The sequence below is a fragment of the Kogia breviceps genome, chromosome 2 (genome assembly GCF_026419965.1).
Source record: "Kogia breviceps isolate mKogBre1 chromosome 2, mKogBre1 haplotype 1, whole genome shotgun sequence".
Classification (NCBI taxonomy): Eukaryota; Metazoa; Chordata; class Mammalia; order Artiodactyla; family Physeteridae; genus Kogia; species Kogia breviceps.
Genome location: NC_081311.1, coordinates 60,423,511 through 60,443,019, shown reverse-complemented (window position 1 = coordinate 60,443,019; position 19,509 = coordinate 60,423,511). Strand labels below are relative to the sequence as shown.

Below are 19,509 nucleotides of genomic sequence, written 5' to 3'. Positions count from 1 at the left end.
GTAAATAGCATATGTACCTTGAACAGCTGATTATTTTACTCAAGTACCCATTACTAAGAAGAGGTATAATGGAAAAAAGGAAGAGAGAAGAAAAAAAAAAAAAAAACAGTTATGATCCTAAGGACACACTTCGGATAAACTCTGGCTGTTAACCACAGACCTAAGCAACAAACCATCCAAAAACATTTCTGTGTATTTCTCACACAAATGGACTCTGAAAAAAGAGGAAAGGCAGTCAAGGGGCCACTTATTTGAGTTTCTAATGTCATAATATCACTATCATTTAAATTCATATATTTAATTACATCTTGCATTATCCCCAAAATTATTTGAAATAGCACTATGTCATAACAGAACTAAAATCCCCAACAAATGGGAGATATTAGAATTCTTTATTCCAGAGAAGGTCACAGTTTGATAACCTCCAGAAGCTCATCAGGAAACCACCTGAGGCCAGATTAAAGGAGTGCAGGCCCTTCACACACCCTGATCCTTATCAGCAACCCTGCCCTTGAACCACTCCTGTAAAACTCCTCATCAGGAATTCCCTGGTGATTCAGTGGTTAGGAATCTTTGCTTTCATTGCTGAGGGCCCAGGTTCAACCCCTGGTCAGGGAACTAAGATCCCACAAGCTATGTGGCATGGTCCAAAAAAAAAAAAAAAAAAATCCTCACCAAATTCCCCCACACTGGGACACAAAGTTTTCAGAGCACAAGTCTTCTGTGTCCCCCTTTGCCTGACAAAGCAATAAAGCTATTATTTTCTACTTCACCCAAAACTCTGTCTCCAAGATTCAATTCAGCACCAGAGTGCAGAGGCAAAGTTTTCGGCATCACTAGTCTCATAGAAAGCGGTTAAAAACACGAACCTCTCATTCTCTTTTAAATCTTAAGCCTACAAGTTTAAGGCAAAATCAAGGAAGAAGAAAGACATGCCTAAGGGAAAAAAAAGAAAGAAAGAAGAAAATGTTGGGGGGGTGAGGGGAAGATAAAATAGAGTGCAAGTAAAAATTATGTTGCTAGCCTATTCCTGTACTATAGACTCCAGAACAGACTAAGTTCAGACAGACCCTGTCCAAGTAATCTCATGAGACCACACATAGCTTGAACTTACTACTCCCTGTAAGTAGAGGACATTGAGGCCCAGTTATGCTGCTTCTACATTAACACTCTCCCTCCAATTTTCTGAAACCATGTCTGACCCCTAATCTTATATTTTTCTCATTTTTACCTTCTCTATTCTTTAGCTCTTATCCTAAACCTCTTCAAACCCTCAGACCCCAAATCCACTTCTAGAGCTCTTTCTTCTAGTGCTCTTACTCCAAATCTGTGAAGATTTAGGGCAGGCACATAATGAGAGGACTAAAGGACAGTGGTGACTGTGCCAAAAATTCAGGATGGCCACAAACTAAAATTGGGAATAAACTGAAGAGCAATTTGCTCCCAGTTCTGATAACACCTTGCTATGTCACTGAAATAATTATGCGCGTTAACTCAGAAGATTCTAAAGGCAAAAACTCTCCTTAAGAGGTTTCACAAGAACCAAATCGAGTCTACAGTTGTGCTAAGCTGTCAGCAGAGTAATTTACATTTGTGGCAATATTTATCCTAAATCGTCTCTGGTCTTCTCTAGCTGTAGTGAAAGCCTCTGAGATTTCTACCACAATTCAGCAAATTATAACTGATTTGGGGTAGAGTTACTAATAATGTATTAAGATATACATGCTAGGGGAATTCCCTGGTGGTCCAGTGGTTAGGACTCCATGCTTCCACTGCCAGGGCCTGGGTTCAATCCCTGGTTGGGGAACTAAGATACTGCAAGCCACGTGGTGCAGCCAAATAAATAAATAAATAAATAAACAAACAAACACACATGCTAAATTTTTCCCCATGTTCAACTGAACCTTAAAAACCACATCATCATTGGCACAGTGGTTAGGAATCTGCCTGCCAAAGCAGGGGACAAGGGATCAAGCCCAGGTCTGGTAAAATCCCACATACCGCAGAGCAACTAAGCCTGTGTACCACAACTACTGAGCCTGCACTCTAGAGCCCATGAGCCACAACTATCGAAGCCCATATGCCTAGAGCCCGTGCTCCGCAATGAGAAGCCACTGCTCGCTGCAACTAGAGAAAGCCCACGCACAGCAACAAAGACCCAATGCAGCCAAAATAAATAAATAAAATTTTTTTTAAATCCTTAAAAAAAACAAAGTCACACCATTGTGCCAGGACAATTCAAGGGGGAAAGAACAGTCTCTTTAACAAACAGTATTGGGGACTTCCCTGGTGGCGAAGTGAATAACACTCTGTGTTCAATCCTTGGTCAGGGAACTAGATCCCATACGCATGCCGCAACTAAGAATTTGCACGTCACAACTAAGGAGCCCACCTGCCATAATTAAGGAGTCTACCTGCCGCAACTAAGGAGCCGGCGAGCCGCAACTAAGGAGCCCGCCTGCTGCAACTAAGGAGCCCACATTATGCAACTAAAGAGCTGGCGAACCACAACTGAGAAGTCTGCCTGCCTCAACTAAGACCCAGCACAACCAAATAAATAAAATAAATAAATATATTTTTTAAAAAATAGTGTTGAGGCTGTTACCCGAAAATTGGGTTCACCTCTTGATGCGTGTCCAGCCAAAAGACACAACCAAGCCAAAGACTGGGAGAAGGAAGGATTTATTACTTGCAGCAAGCAAGGGGAACACCAAGGATCTTTCCCAAAGCAGTGTCTCCCCAAATAGCAAAATTGGGAAAGTTTTAAGCTAAGAGTAAATGCATATTCATGAAGGGACTTGGGCCAACAACAGAGTCCAAGCTTTAGTTGACTGAAGTCACAAGGGTCAGAAAAGGTCAACATCATCATCCCTCAAGTTCCAGCTTTTCTGGTGGTTGAGCACTTCATGCTAATCTTTACCACTGAAACAGAACTGGGAGTCTTTACAACTGATATATTATCTTTGCTAATTTTACTTCTCTTGTCTGACAACTGGTCTGCTTGTTTTTACATTCTTTTGTTCCCTTAAGATCACTAATTACTGAGACCTGTTCAAGGACTAGCACTGTGACCAGGCTTAGATCATAAAATGGCTTAGGCCAAAAATGGCTACTCTCTTTTTTTTTTTTTTTTTTTTTCCGGTACGCGGGCCTCTCACTGTTGTGGCCTCTCCCGTTGCGGAGCACAGGCTCCGGACGCGCAGGCTCAGCGGCCATGGCTCACGGGCCCAGCCGCTCCGCGGCATGTGGGATCTTCCCGGACCGGGGCACGAACCCGTGTCCCCTGCATCGGCAGGCGGATTCTCAATCACTGCGCCACCAGGGAAGCCCCCAAAATGGCTACTCTTATATCAAGAAAGCCATGCCTGGTTCTCTTCCTCTGGGGAACCCCAACCTTATCTGCTTACAAGGCAACTGGATATCATATGCAAAAGAATGAAGCTGGACTCCTATCTCACACCATATGAAAAAAAATTAACTAAAAATGGATCAGGGACTTCCCTGGTGGTCCAGTAGGTAAGACTCCACGCTTCCCATGCAGGGGGCCCATGTTCGATCCCTGGTCGGGTGGGGAACTAGATCCTGCATGCATGCCACAACTAAGAGTTTGCATGCCGCAACTAAGAAGCCCACATGCCGCAACTAAAGATCTGGCATACCGCAATTAAACAGGCCATAACGAAGATCCCACATGCAGCAACTAAGACCCAGCACAGCCAAAATAAATAAATAAATATTTTTAAATAAATAAAAATGGGTCAGATATCTAAATAAATGAGCTAAAACTATTAAAACTTTTAGAAGAAAGTTTAAGCATACAACTTCATGACTTTGGTTTAGGCAAAGTCCTCTTAGATATGACACAAGCAGCAAAAGGAAAAATAGATAAATTTGACTTCATAACAATTAAAACTTTTATGTTTTAATGGACACCATCAAGAAAGTAATAAGACGGGGCTTCCCTGGTAGCACAGTGGTTAAGAATTCGCCTGCCAATGCAGGGGACACAGGTTCGAGCCCTGCTCCGGAAAGGTCCCACATGCCACGGAGCAACTAAGCCCATGCACCACAACTACTGAGCCTGCACTCTAGAGCCTGCAAGCCACAACTACTGAGCCCACGTGCCACAACTACTGAAGCCCGCGCCTACAGCCGTGCTCCGCAACAAGGCAAGCCACCGCAATGAAAAGCCGGCGCACCACAATGAAGAGTAGCCCCCGCTCGCCGCAACTAGAGAAAGCCCGCATGCAGCAATGAAGACCCAATGCAGCCTAAAATAAATTTTTTTAAATTGTTTTAAGTAATAAGATAACCAAAAAAAATGGGAGAAAGTATTTGCAAATTACATTTCTCATAAGGGACTTGTATCTAGAATAGATGAATACTTACAACTGAATAATAAAAGCAATCCAATTTAAAAATGGGTATTTCTTAAAACCTCAATTTACAAATAGTTCTGAATAGACATTTCTCCAAAGAAGATACACAAAAGAATAATAAGCACATGAAAAGCTGCTCAACAATACAGTATGGAAAGAGGCAAAAGGAGTGACTTTACAGTGAAACCTGACAGCCAGTGCCTCAGGCAGGTGATCAAGGTCAATATCAACAACGATAAATCATGTTGATAACATTTACCCTTGATATGATGTGATGAGAATGATACTATATATCTGGATCTTCCACCCAAAACCCATAACCCCAGTCTAATCATGAGAAAAGTATCAGACAAATTCCAATGGAGCGTCATCCCACAAAATACTTAACCAGTAGTAGTCCAAACTGTCCAGGTCATCAAAAATAATCAAGGTTTGTGAAACCGAAACCGTTATAACCAAAAGGAGTGGTGATAAGTGATGCAATGTGGAATTTTAGATGGGGACTTAAACAGGAAAAAAAACTAAGCTGGGACGAAGTGAGAGAGTAGCATTGACATATATACACTACCAAATGTAAAATAGCTAGTGGGAAGCAGCTGCATGGCACAGGGAGATCAGCTCGGTGCTCTGTGACCACCTAGCGGGGGTGGAATAAAGAGGGTGGGAGGGAGACACAAGAGGGAGGGGATATGGGGATATACGTATGCATATAGCTGATTCACTTTGTTATACAGCAGAAACTAACACAACACTGTAAAGCAATTATACTCCAATAAAGATATTTTTTAAAAAAACTGAAGACATCTTAACAAACTATGGGCTTTAGTTAATAATGTTTCAACATTGGTTTATTAAATGCAACAAATGTGCCACACTAGTGTAAGATGTTACTAACAGGGGAAACCGTGTGTATGGAGAGACACAATATGGGAACTCTCTACTATTGAAATGAAGCAGGACCCTGTGAGGCCCACCTGGGTATAAATCCTTTCCATGTCCCCTGTTTCCTATTTGTAGGAAATGAAATGAAATAGACTTCATTCAGCCACCCTGACTTTCCCAGAGTTCCAAAGGGCAGATTCAAACAGTTGCTTATCAGGGAAGGAAGGGAATGCAGAAACAAAGGAGGAGCAGTTAAGAAACAACAGTGCAGGGACTTCCTGGGTGATCCAGTGGTTAAGAATCCGCCTTCCGATGCATGGGATGCGGGTTCAACCCCTGGTCAGGGCCACAGCTAGAGAGAAGCTGGCAAGCTGCAATGAAAGATCCCGCATGCCACAACTAAGACCCAACGCAGCCAAATAAATCTTAAAATATTTTTTACAAAAAGAAAGAAACAGTGCAGCAATAAAAGCAGGGTCCTGGTTCCTCCTCAAGGAATATACATAACAATACCTTTGAGGGCTTCTGTAGGAAATAAGGCCCCCACCTAGATGGAGGAAGGTAACTTCAGGCTGTGCACAAGACTCTTGGAACACCACCCTGTTACCTCACCACCAAGCAATCAGAAGAAAGCCTGCACACAGAAAATAAGGAAGACTCTGACCTCCTCCCCAAATGATTCTCCCTTAAAACACTTTCATGGGGCTTCCCTGGTGGCACAGTGGTTAAGAATCCACCTGCCAATGCAGGAGATACAGGTTCGAGCCCTGGTCCAGGAAGATCCCACATGCTGTGGAGCATCTAAGCCTGTGCACCACAACTACTGAAGCCCATGTGCCTAAAGTCCGTGCTCAGCAACAAGAGAAGCCACCGCAATGAGAAGCCTGCGCACCGCAGCGAAGAGTAGCCCCTGCTCGCCGCAACTAGAGAAAGCCCGCGCGCAGCAACAAGACCCAATGCAGCCATAAATAAATAAATAAATAAACAAGCAAATAAATAAAACACTTTCATGGTTAAGCAGAATCGTCAGAGTTGGTTTTCAGGCACAGGTCTGCCATCTCCCCATACTGCCAGCCTCCTGAACAAAGCAACCTTTCCTTTCCAACCAACATGTCTGTCAAGTATCAGCTTTTGAGCAGTGAGCAGCAGAATCTGAATTTGGTAACACTATTTGCTCAATTTTTCTATAAATCTAAAACTGTTCTTAAAAATAAAGCTGATAGTTTGTTAATAATTAATAATTAAAAAAACAAACATAGGTTAAATTAAACAATGAAATGAAAATCAAAACCACCTCTTCACACCAAAATGGCTATAATAATAAGGGTTAACGAGAGTGGAAAGAAATCTGAATCTTCCTGCACTGCTGTTGGAAATGTAAAATGGTACAGCCACTTTAGAAAACAGCCTGGTAGATCCTCAAAAGATTAAACATAGAGTTACCATATGACCCAGCAATTCTCTTCTTAGAGACAGGTAGGTAGGTAGGTTAGGTAGGTAGGTGGGTAGGTAGATAGATAACCTCCAAGAGAAATTAAAACATATGTTCAATTAAAAACTTGCACATGAATATTCATAGCAGCATTATTCATAATAGCCAAAACGTGGAAACAACCCAAATGTATATCAACTGATAAATGGATAAATAAAATGTGATATATTCATACCATAGAATAGTATTCTGTCATTATAAGAATGAAGTACTAATACATGCTACAACATGAATAAACATTGAAAATATTATGCTATGTGAAAAGGTCAGTCACAAGGGCCACCTATTGTACGATTCCAATTATGTGAAATATCCAGAATAGGCAAATTACAGCGATAGAAAGTAGATTAGTGGTTGCCTAGGATTGAGAGGAGGTGTGAAAGAAATAGAAAGTGAATGCTAATAGATATACCATTAATTTTGGAGGTGATAAAAATATTCTAAAATTAATTGTGGTGATGGTTGTTTAACTCTGTAAAGATATTAAAAACTACTGAATTGTAAAACTTTAAATGGATGAATTGTGTGGTATGTGAATTATATCTCAATAAAGCTGTTATTTTAAAAAATCACAGTTTTCCTCTTTGCAAAACAAGGACACTGTTCCATGTCTGTGGTTTAAATTAGGTTCCCATAAACAACAGCAGGCCACCTGGTAAAACTAGATGGCTTCAAATGCTTGGCAAACAACTTATGTGTGTATGAGATTTTGAATAGCTGTTTTTAAAGAATACATAAGCAAGAAAATCAGGCTGTCAGGGCATTCTTACTGTCTGACATTGTCATTTAATTCAGGACAGAATGCAATCACCATTTCTCTAATCAAGAAGCCAACAGTAATACTACTGATTACATGTATGTCCAAAGTGAAAGGACACAGATAATTCACTGTGACAAAAATAAGGCTGAAAATGCCACCGACATGTCACAGCAGCAGAAGTCAGAGTACAAGTGTTACGTTTGGGTGGAAAGACAGAACAGATGAACAAGGCAGCCTGAAACGATACTTGCTGGGCACACCCTTTGCTAAACAATTACAAACACTCCCCTACATGTCTGTAGAAATCCTTCCTGTTGCTTTTTGGGCAAATTTTCCCAGAGTACTCTCAGAAGCTGACTTAAAACCATCTGTTTGAAAAACAATCTGTGCTCAAGGTGCAAAGAAAGCAGAGAACTAATGAACCTTTGGTGAGTGAAAAGGAGGACAGAAGGATAGGGGAAAAAGATGGGCTAGTATTTACCTTCATTAAAGAGACTTAAACACCACTCCCGAGTTGGTGATCTGAACTAGGAACAGGGGAAAAGGGAGACATGACAGCATGGTATTAATAATGGTTTGGGAAAGGAAGTGGTCCTTTGTGCCACTTTATTTTCTTTCCTTAAACAAAGAATTTAAATGTCCAGTTCACAGAAAAAAATAGATGACCAATAAAGATAGGGAAAATGTCCTACCTCATTCATATTAAAGAAATGCAAAAGAAAAAGTACTATCACCTTTTGTATCTCAGAATGCCAAGTATTTAAAAGTTTGGTGAGGGCTTCCCTGGTGGCACAGGGGTTGAGAATCTGCCAGCTGATGCAGGGGACACGGGTTCGTGCCCCGGTCCGGGAAGATCCCACATGCCGTGGAGCGGCTGGGCCCATGAGCCATGGCCACTGAGCCTGCGTGTCCGGACCCTGTGCTCCGCAACGGGAGAGGCCACAACAGTGAGAGGCCCGCGTACCACAAAAAAAAAAAAAAAAAAGTATATGAAAGTTTGGTGAAACCAGAGCAGGTGAGGGTGAGGGGAGGGGTAAATCCTCATTCACTCCTGGTAGAAATAAAATTCATTTGGTGTTATTTCTCAATTTAAAATGCTTATACCCTTTGTTTCAACAATTCAACTTCTAGAAATTTACCCTGCAGTTTGCAAAGATAATGTAGAAAGATATTACAGTTGCACTGTTTATGATAAGTAAAAACTAAATGTCTGTCAATAGGAGATTGGTTAAATTACGGTAAGTCTCATTTGGGAATATTTACAGATGAAATAATATGTAAGGAATTTACTTTAAAATAATTATGGGTTGACTAAGGAGGAGTGGCGGAAGGATAGATGAAACACAACTGACCGTGTATTTAACAGTTCATGAAGCTGGTGATGGGTACAGGTGAATTCAACACTCTTCTCCTTACTTTTGTATATGTTTGAAATTTTCCATAATAAAAACATACAAATGTATTAAACAACCTCACTGGAAGGGGTAGTGGATAAAGGTACTGACCTAATCAACTATGGAAATGACTGGAGTTTGTAAGACTAATGGCAAAGAAACTGAACGTTACCACTGCCATTCTAGCTAGTACAGATGCTTCCCACAGATGTACAAGTTAACAATTCTGAAAAACACTATACATGTATACTGGAATTGAACAATTAAGTAAATGAATGGGAGATGGTAGAAGGTTTCTCACATTTGGAATGGGAAGTTACAGGTAAGATGGAGGAAAGGTTAAAATTATCCATATGGTAACAGATTAGAGTTGGAATATAAAGTTGTGTTTAGCTTAATAAAGATACAGATGGGGGAGCTCCCTGGCAGTCCAGTGGTTAAGACTCTGCGCTTCCAAGGCAGGAGGCGTGGGTTCAACCCCTGGTTAGGGAAACTAAGATCCCACGTGCCTCATGGTGTGGCCAAAAAATAAAAGATTTTTTAAAAATAAATAAAGATAAAGATGGTTACATCTAGAAATATTTACAGATGTGTATATGTATACACGCATACATTTACTTGCTCTGTCAGCTGAGAATGCTTAGAATCAATGACACACCAGTTGCAACAAGCACACCTAGACCTGACATCTTAGTTTCAAATACTATTCTCCAACAAAAGAATCCAAGGTTCCTTGGAGAAATGGCTGATTCTAGGCCTGGGACAGGAAATACATGAGATGAGCCTGGAGCATCTTATAATGTCAAAAAGTAAGGAAATGCTTAAAACAAAACACAACAAATATCCTAAATTGATAGAGGTATATCAAAGGGACACAGGAGACAACCAAAGGAGTACCCAATGGCCAAATCTGAAACAATTTGAGAAGAAAAAGAAAGTAATATTGGATTATAGGCTAAAGAATAAGATAAATATCTATGAGTCCACACCAATATAAAGAAATGTACTCCTGGGGAATTCCCTGGTGGTTCAGTGGTTAGGACTCCACACTTTCACTGCAGGGGGCATGGGTTCAATCCCTGGTCGGGGAACTAAGATCCTGCATGCTGCATAGTGCAGCCAAAAAAAAAAAAATGTTTTTATTGAAGTATAGTTGATTTACAATGTTGTGTTAGTTTCTGGTGTACAGCAAAGTTATTCCATTTTATATATATATGTATTCTTTTTCATATTCTTTTCCATTATGGTTTATCCCAGGATATTGAATATAGTTCCCTGTGCTATACAGTAGGACCTTGTTTATCCATTCTAAATGTAATAGTTTGCATCTACCAACCCCATACTCCCAGTCCATCCCTCTCCCTCCCGCTTCCCTTTGGCAACCATAAGTCTGTTCTCTATGAGTCTATTTCTATTTTATAGATAGGTTCATTTTGCCATATTTTAGATTCCACATATAAGTGATATCATATGGTATTTGTCTTTCTCTTTCTGACTTACTTCACTTAGTATGATAACCTCTAGTTCCATCCATGTTGCTACAAATGGCATTATTTTGTTCTTTTTTATGGCTGAGTAGTATTCCATTATGTATATGTACCACATCTTCTTTATCCATTCAACTGTCAATGGACATTTCAGTTGTTTCCATGTCCTGGCTACTGTGAATAGTGCTGCTATGAACATAGGGTTGCATGTAACTTTTTGAATTATAGCTTTCTCTGGATATATGTCCAGGAGTGGGATTGCTGGATCATATGGTAATTCTCTTTTTAGTTTTCTGAGGAACCTCCATACTGTTTTCCATAGTGGCTGCACCAACTTACATTCCCACCAACAATGTAGGAGGGTTCCTTTTTCTCCACACCCTCTCTAGCATTTGTTATTTGTAGACTTTTTGAGGATGGCCAGTATGAGGTGGTACCTCATTGTAGTTTTGAATTGCATTTCTCTAATAATTAGTGACGTTGAGCATCTTTTCATGTGCCTACTGGCCATCTATATGTCTTCTTTGGAGAAATGTCTCTTAAGGTCTTCTGCCCATTTTTCAATTGGGTTATATGGGGGGTTTTTTTGTTGAATTGTAGGAGCTCTTTGTATATTGTGGAAATTAAGTCCTTGTCTGTTGTATCATTTATAAATATTTTCCCCCATTTTGTAGGTTGTCTTTTCATTAAAAAAAATAAAATTTTTAACAAAAAATTACAAAAATAAATAAAATTGGCAACTGCCTAGAAAACAAACTTAAGGGAAAGGAGTAGGGGAGGGATAAATTAGGAGCTTGGGATTAATAGCTATAAGCCATGATATATAAAATAGATAAACAACAAGGTCCTACTGTATAGCACAGGGAACTATATACAATAACTTGTAATAACCTATAATAGAAAAGAATCTGAAAAAGAAAAATATATATAGATATATGTAAAACTGAATCATTTTGCTGTATAACAGAAACTAACACAACATTGTAAATCAACTATATTTCAATAAAAATTAATTAATTAAAATGGCCAGGGCTTCCCTGGTGGCTCAGTGGTTAAGAATCTGCCTGCCAATGCAAGGGACACGGGTTCGAGCGCTGGTCCAAGAAGATCCCACATGCCGCGGAGCAACTAAGCCTGTTCACCACAACTACTGAGCCTGCGCTCCAGAACCCACAAGCCACAACTATTGAAGCCTGTGCACCTAGAGCCCATGCTCTGCAACAAGAAAAGCCACAGCAATGAGAAGCCCATGCACTGCAAGGAAGAGAAGCCCCCGCTCACAGCAATTAGAGAAAGCCCGTGTGCAGCAATGAAGACCCAACACAGCCAAAAATAAAATAAATAAAACAAATAAAATTTTTTTAATGGCCAACTGCCAATAAAGTCAATATTTGTTTACCTAGAAAAAGTATATTAAATTAAGATAATAGGGACTTTCCTGGTGGTGCAGTGGTTAAGAATCTGCCTGCCAATGCAGGGAACAAGGGTTCGATCCCTGGTCCGGGAAGATCCCACATGCCTCGGAGCAACTAAGCCCGTGCGCCACAACTACTGAGCCCACATGCCACAACTACTGAAGCCCACGCACCTACAGCCTATGCTCCGCAACAAGAGAAGCTACCCGCAATGAGAAGCCCGTGCACCCCAACTAGAGAAAGCCCACACACAGCAATGAAGACCCAATGCAGACAAAAAATAAACTTCTAAAAAAAGGAAAAAAAATTGTTTTAATTAAGATAATAAAATAAAATTACCAACTGCCACCCTATCTCCTTACCCTGCTTTAGTTTTTTTAATTGTACTTATCACTATCAGACATTACTCATTATCTACCTTCCCCATTAGAATGTAAGCTCCATAAGGCAAGGGCTTTGTTTATCTTATTTGCTACTGTATCTCAGAGTCTAGTATACTATGTGGACACATAGTGGGCATGCCATAAATAACTTGCTGAATGAATAAATGATTAGGATGTTAGGTGAAAAGAGAAGATTATAACAGTATTTTCAAAAATATTTCATTTTTATAAAATCAAGCAAAATGGAAAACAAAAGCTACTATACACACACAGAGTCAATCCTCATTACATGGATTCCTCATATGCCAATTTTCTTACTCATTATTATTTGTAACCTCAAAATCAATATTTGCAACACTTCTGTGATCATTCATGGACACGTGAATGCACAGACAGAATGGTGAAAATTTTGAGTTGCCTGAGGTGCACATTCCCAACTGAGGTCAAAGCCTGAAGGCAATACTCAGCCTTCTGTTTCAGCTCTCATACTACAAACTAGTGTCTTTTTAGTGGTTTATTTAGTACAACATTTTTCACATTTTTGTGCTTTTGGTTGGTGATTTCACTGTTTAAAATAACCCCCAAGTGTAGAACTGAAGTCTATTGTTTCTAAGTGCAAGAAGGCAGTGATGTGGGCTTCCCTGGTGACTCAGTGGTTGAGAGTCCGCCTGCCGATGCAGGGGACGCGGGTTCGTGCCCCGGTCCGGGAAGATCCCACATGCCGCTGAGCGGCTGGGCCCCTGAGCCATGGCCGCTGAGCCTGCGCGTCCGGAGCCTGTGCTCCGCAATGGGAGAGCACAGCAGTGAGAGGCCTGCGTACCGCAAAAAAAAAAAAAAAAAAAAAAAAAAAGAAGGCAGTGATGTGCCTTCTGGCGAAAATACGTGTTAGATAAGGTTCACTCAGGCATAAGTCACAGTGCTATTCACCATGAGTTCAATGTTAGTGAATCAATAATATATATTAAATAATGTATCTCTAAACAAAAACACACATAAAACAAGGTTACATGTTGATTAGTTAACAAAAATGGGACCAGAGACTCATAGGAAGGTTCCTATGATTAGGAACAGGATTAGGTAATCCTGTATTTCCCCTAGGAGAAATGATTCAGTATTCATTAATTCAGCGTTTGCTGTGATGCTATAGAACATATTAGCACAAATAATAAATCTCTGTGTGTATTTGTATATGTAAAATTAAATTAAAAGGTCAGAGAGATTATATACCATGAGGTTAATATAGTTATTGTTAATATAATCTTGGGGTGGGAAGATTATAAGGTATTCTTATTTTTTCCTTATTTGTATTTTCTATTTTTTCTTTTACAATGAAAATATTTTTTGTTAGAAGAAAAAAACTGAGTTGCTGCCAATATTTTAAAATAAGAATTATAGTAGTAAACAATTCTATGGTAGCCAAAGGAATATAAAAACAGAAAAAGAACAGTGATTTTTAATAATTAAAGTGTAAATTTATAGCTGTCCTCTTAACTTTTTAACCTGGATCTTCTAAACGAAACTTCATATGTGCAAATATACATGTAAGCCTATACACTTCTCCTTGATTAGTGATTAACAGACTACTCAAATACTAACAGTTTGAAATGCATTCATGTATAATTATAGAATTTTAGAGTAGAATAATCTTTGGAGAACTTAAAGTTTCTAACCTAATACAAGAAAATTTTTTGTAATCTTTTTTACAAGAGGTCACCCAGCCCCTAACAGACTATGTTCAAGAACAGAAATAACATTATCTTATAAGACCATACATTTTATTTTATTTTATTTTATTTTTTTTTTTTTTTTTTTGCGATACGCGGGCCTCTCACTGCTGTGGGCCTCTCCCGTTGCGGAGCACAGGCCCCGGAAGCACAGGCTCAGCGGCCATGGCTCACGGGCCCAGCCGCTCCGTGGCATGTGGGATCCTCCCGGACCAGGGCACGAACCCGTGTCCCCTGCATCGGCAGGCGGACTCTCAACCACTGCGCCACCAGGGAAGCCCGAGACCATACATTTTAATTTCCACCCACTGCTCTTAGTTCAATCTCTGATCAAAAACAGAGGAGATCTACTATTTCCTCTTTACATATGCCTTTCAAATACATAAGACAAAACTCAAGTTTTCCCTTAGTCGCCTCTTTCCAGGCTAAATACTCTAGTACAACCATGACTCAGAGCAGTACAACTTTATTCATCCCCTCATGTAATCCCCACTCTTTTGTGTATGCACTGGATCTGGTGACTTGCTTCTAATGAACAAAATATAGCAAACGTGATGGGATGTCATTTGCAAGATTAGATTAGACTCTGGCTTCCATTTTCTTCACTGTCATGGAAGCCAGCTGCCATGTTGTACAGAGAGTCCCACAAGGCAAGGAATTGAAGGATGCCTCAGCCAACAAGCTAGAAAGGAACTAAGGTCCTCAGTCAATTAATCTGTGAGAAGTGGAATCATGTCACATGAGAGGCAGAACTTGGAAGCTGATCTCCCCCAGTTGAGTCCTCAGATGAAATCAAAGCTCCTGTTAAAAACTTGATTACAAGAACTTCCCTGGTGGTGCAGTGGTTAAGAATCCACCTGCCAATGCAGGGGACACAAGTTCGATCCCTGGTCCCGGAAGATCCCACATGCCATGGAGCAACTAAGCCCATGCACCACAACTACTAAGCCTGTGCTCTAGAGACCGCAAGACACAACCACTGAGCCCGCAAGCTACAACTACTGAAGCCCGCACGCCTAGACCCCATGCTCTGCAACAAGAGAAGCCACCACAATGAGAAGCCAGCCCACCACAACAAAGAGTAGACCGCGCTCCCCGCAACTAGAGAAAGCCTGCACACAGCAAAGACCCAAAGCAGCCAAATAAATAAATAACTTGATTACAGCCTATGAGAGACACACTCTGATGCCTAACTCACAGAAACACAGATAACAAATATTTGTTGCTTTAAGTTGTAAAATTTTGAGGTAATTTGTTATGCAGCGATAGATAAATAATACACTAGTAATTTCACTTCTCATCATAGCCTAGAAAAATTCTCACACATGTATCTTCCTTAATTAGAGGAAAACTGAAAACAAGTTAAATGTTCATCAAAGGGGAATGAATAAATACAATGTGATACAGTCTTAAGATTTAATGCTATGTATCATTTTTTAAATGGAATATACAAGGTAGATCTCTAAGGGGGAAAAAAAGGACTGATAACTTATCTACTGGATTTGAATGAATGGAGCAGAGTTTTAGGTCCTAGCTAAGAGTCTGGGAATGATTTAATAGTGATTAGAACTTTAAAAACCGAGCAAATGAAAAAAGCAAGGCAGTTATGCCAAAGGAAAATGAAAAGTTGTATAAGAAAAGAATTATCGGGAAAGGGCGGGCCGCAGTGACCCAGGAAGCGGCAGCAAGGGGGCGGGCTCCTGAGAGGGAGTCCATGTGGGCGCCAGCCGGCAGGGAGCAGCGCCGGGTCCCCATGGCGGAGCTGCAGCAGCTCCTGGTGCAGAAGGCGGTGGACTCTATGGTGAAGAGTCTGGAGAGACAGAACATCTGGGAAAGATGCAGGGCCTCATGTCCCGCTGCAGCGCTGTCTGTTGTGAGGACGGCCAGGCGTCCATGCAGCAAGTGCACCAGTGCATTGCGTGCTGCCATGCACCTCTGGCTCAAGCCCAGGCCCTGGTAACCAGCGAGTTGGAGAAGTTCCAGGACGGCCTGGCCTGGTGCACTATGCATTGCAACGAAAAAAGCCAAAGATTTAATAGATGCAGGGAGTAAAGAGCTTCAGGTGAAGCAGCAGCTGGAGAGTTGCATGACCAAGTGTGTGGATGACCACATGAACCTCACCCCAACCATGACCAAGAAGATGGAGGAGTGTCTCTCGTCCATTGGGAAATAGATGTCTGCTATTGGCCATTGGGGCTGAAGGCAGGAATCTGTTTAAAAAGAGGAATGGGGGGGCTTCCCTGGTGGCGCAGTGGTTGAGAGTCCGCCTACTGATGCAGGGGACACGGGTTCGTGCCCCGGTACGGGAGGATCCCACATGCCGCGGAGCGGCTGGGCCCGTGAGCCATGGCCGCTGAGCCTGCGCGTCCGGAGCCTGTGCTCCGCAACGGGAGAGGCCACAGCAGTGAAAGGCCCGCGAAACACACACACACACACACACAAAAGACGAATGGGGATTTGGGTTTTCTAAGGAAAGTTTATGAATGAAGAAATTAAGGACGGCCGCAAGTTTAAGGCCTATGTCACTTGCCTCTGGACACTGGTTCCTTTGTGTTTGAATCCTAGAAAGTGAAAAAAGTTGGTGCTAAAATTTGGGTCAGAGATAGCACAGGAGAGCTTTTGTGAGCCTGAATTTCATGTGTCAAGTGCTTATCCTGGCAACAGGGAGTCTCCCTTGTACCAAACCAGAGCCCTCCAAGGTACCAGATTCTCTTAGTACACAGATACCAACAGGCTAGCAGGTTCATCTGACCTGCTTATGATCTGGTGGAGTGTGAGGAGAGGTGCTTCTATGTGTTGCCAACCTCCTGTTTACCAGAAGGATCACTACAACATTTTCCACAAACTGGAAATAAAACAAAATCCATGAGGTCACTAATTTAGACGGGGAAAGGGGGCTTCTGGAGATCTGTTTTGCTTGGTTTTGTTTTATATACAAGGGCATGAAGTTACTTTAAGATGTAGAGTTGGGGGAGGTAGTTTGGATAAAAACTTTGAAAGGGTCCTTGCAGATATTCATTTCTGGCCGTCAAAATGTGGATGTGCATTTCTTAAAATTCTCAAACGTGACATATTTCAGCCTGGAGACCCTGCAAAACTATAAGAAGCTCTATCACACTGCTAGGGCAAGCAAACCTTCCCTCTAAATGGGAGCCATGATGAGCCCTGAGGCGGTCTGCAGCAGAGCCAGCCGAGTGACAAGACAATCTTGCAGTGACACTCACCCTTGAAGGGAAAGGGGACTGTGACTGTGCTATATGCTAGTATTCAGGAATGAACAGCGAAAGACGAATTGTTAGCTGCTTAATTAAGAGAGTTATGAAGTACTGGCTTTGGAAAAATCTGGTTTTCATAAAACAAAATAGAATGAAAGCCTAAACCCAATATTGCTTACTTTGCGGCCTGTAATAACAGAGCTCTGTGGAAACAATCCCTTGGCAACATGAAGGTCAAAGGAGAAAAAGTAAGCAACTCAGGGGCAAGCTGTGACTCCTTTAGAGCAAAAAATGGGACAGCCCCCCCCACGCCCGTTACCAAATACCACTTTTGTGACATGGATTGTTCTTGCCCCAGTTCTGGCACCTTATCGTTTTATTAAGGACCTTGTTGTGTTTTTACCAACTTATTACTTGATAATATAGCCTGTCTGTTTGCTGTTTCAAGACGGTGATATATTTTCCTAGTGGTTTGATTTTAAAAATAAGTAAGACGTAATTTTTCAAAACAAAACAAAACAAAAAAAGAATTATCATCATTGTACATCATGATGTAGCTCAGGTTCAATATTCATATAATATAAAAAATAACAACTTTACCCCCAAAATCACATAACTATGTTGAAAATATACCGGAGAACACATATATGTATTTAAAAGTGCCAACACTTCATATTCTTTATATTGAACACTTTTTATACATATAACAGTTTTTAAAAGCAATTGATATGATTATACTATTAGAAATATTTAAGACACTTGATTATGGTTGCCTCTGTGGGGGGGATAACTGTTATTTTTCCTTCTACACATATAAACTATTCACATTTTAAAATTTATTTATTTTTATTTATTTTATTTTTGGCTGCGTTGGGTCTTCACTGCCACACGCAGGCTTTCTCCAGCTGCAGCAATCGGGGGGGGCCACTCCCCGTTGCGGTGCGCAGGCTTCTCATTGTGGTGGCTTATCTAGCTGAGTGAGGAGCATGGGCTCTAGGCGCCCGGCTTCCATAGTTGTGGCTCACCGGCTCTAGAGCAGAGGTTCAGTAGTTGTGGTGCACGGGCCTACTTGCTCCGCGGAATGTGGGATCCTTCTGGACCAGGGCTCGAGCCTGTGTCCCCTGCACTGGCAGGCGGATTCTTAACCACTGTGCCACCAGAGAAGCCCCACATTTTTAAAACTATGCACATGTATTACTTTTTTTTTTTTTTTGCGGTACGCGGGCCTCTCACTGTTGTGGCCTCTCCACTTGTGGAGCACAGGCTCCGGACACACAGGCTCAGCGGCCATGGCTCACGGACCCAGCCGCTCCACGGCATGTGGGATCTTCCCGGACCGGGGCACGAACCTGTGTCTCCTGCATCGGCAGGCGGACTCCCAACCACTGCGCCACCAGGGAAGCCCCCACATGTATTACTTTGATAAAAATAAGATAAAGTTCCTTGTAGGGAGGGAGAGGGAAGGGGCTTTGGTTTTATCTCTACTGTTTTATTTCTAAGAGAGAAAGAAAAATTATATAACACATACCCATGTTTCCATTTTAAATTGCATAAAATTTAAATAAATTTTTTAAATTATTTTAAAATTTCTCAATACTCCCCTCCTCAAATCCCAACAATTTCCTACATAAATGGTTTTCAGACCATTTTTGGTCCAGTCTCCCTTCCTTAGAATGCTCTCAACTTTATCAGTGTCCATTTAAACCAATATGCAAAATGTATTTCCAACCTAGCACAAAAATATATTGGAACCAATACTTTTATGACCTGGATAAACTGGTAATATAGCTGAAGGTGTTTTTAGCAGCCACATTGCACAGGCAGTTGCTGCTACATTTGTGATTAACCAAAATTCCCAGATATTTTTCACATGAACTGCTGCCCAACCAGCTCTTCCTCATCCTGTTAGTGTGCATTTGAAGTTTTGAATTTAAATATAGGATTTATTCCTGCTAAGTTTAATTTCAGTTTGAGCCCATGATTTCACCCTATGGACCTAATTTTTAAGGCTTTATTTATCATCTGTCAAATTAACTATTCCTGCATCTTTGCAATATTTACATCTCTGATTAACTTGCTTTAAAAATGTTTTAATGGGACTTCCCTGGTGGCACAGTGGTTAAGGATCCACCTGCCAATGCAGGGGACATGGGTTCAAGCCCTGGTTCAGGAAGATCCCACATGCTGCAGAGCAACTAAGCCCGTGCACCACAACTACTGAGCCCGTGTGCCAGAACTACTGAAGCCCACGCGCCTAGAGCCCCATGCTCCACAACAAGAGAAGCCACCGCAACAAGAAGCCCGCTCACCACAACAAGAAGCCCGCTCACCGCAATAAAGAGAAGCCCCCACTCACCGCGACTAGAGAAAGCCCTCAC

The 19,509-nt window shown here is 41.3% G+C and overlaps 1 protein-coding gene and 1 pseudogene across 4 annotated transcripts in view; one reads left to right on the top strand and one right to left on the bottom strand.

The window, feature by feature from the left end:
- The window catches only part of USP54 (ubiquitin specific peptidase 54), a 151,433-nt gene that overhangs the window by 97,149 nt on the left and 34,775 nt on the right, over nucleotides 1–19,509 (bottom strand). The window lies entirely within an intron of this gene.
- Nucleotides 15,670–16,089, top strand: LOC131751021 (protein FAM136A pseudogene; annotated as a pseudogene).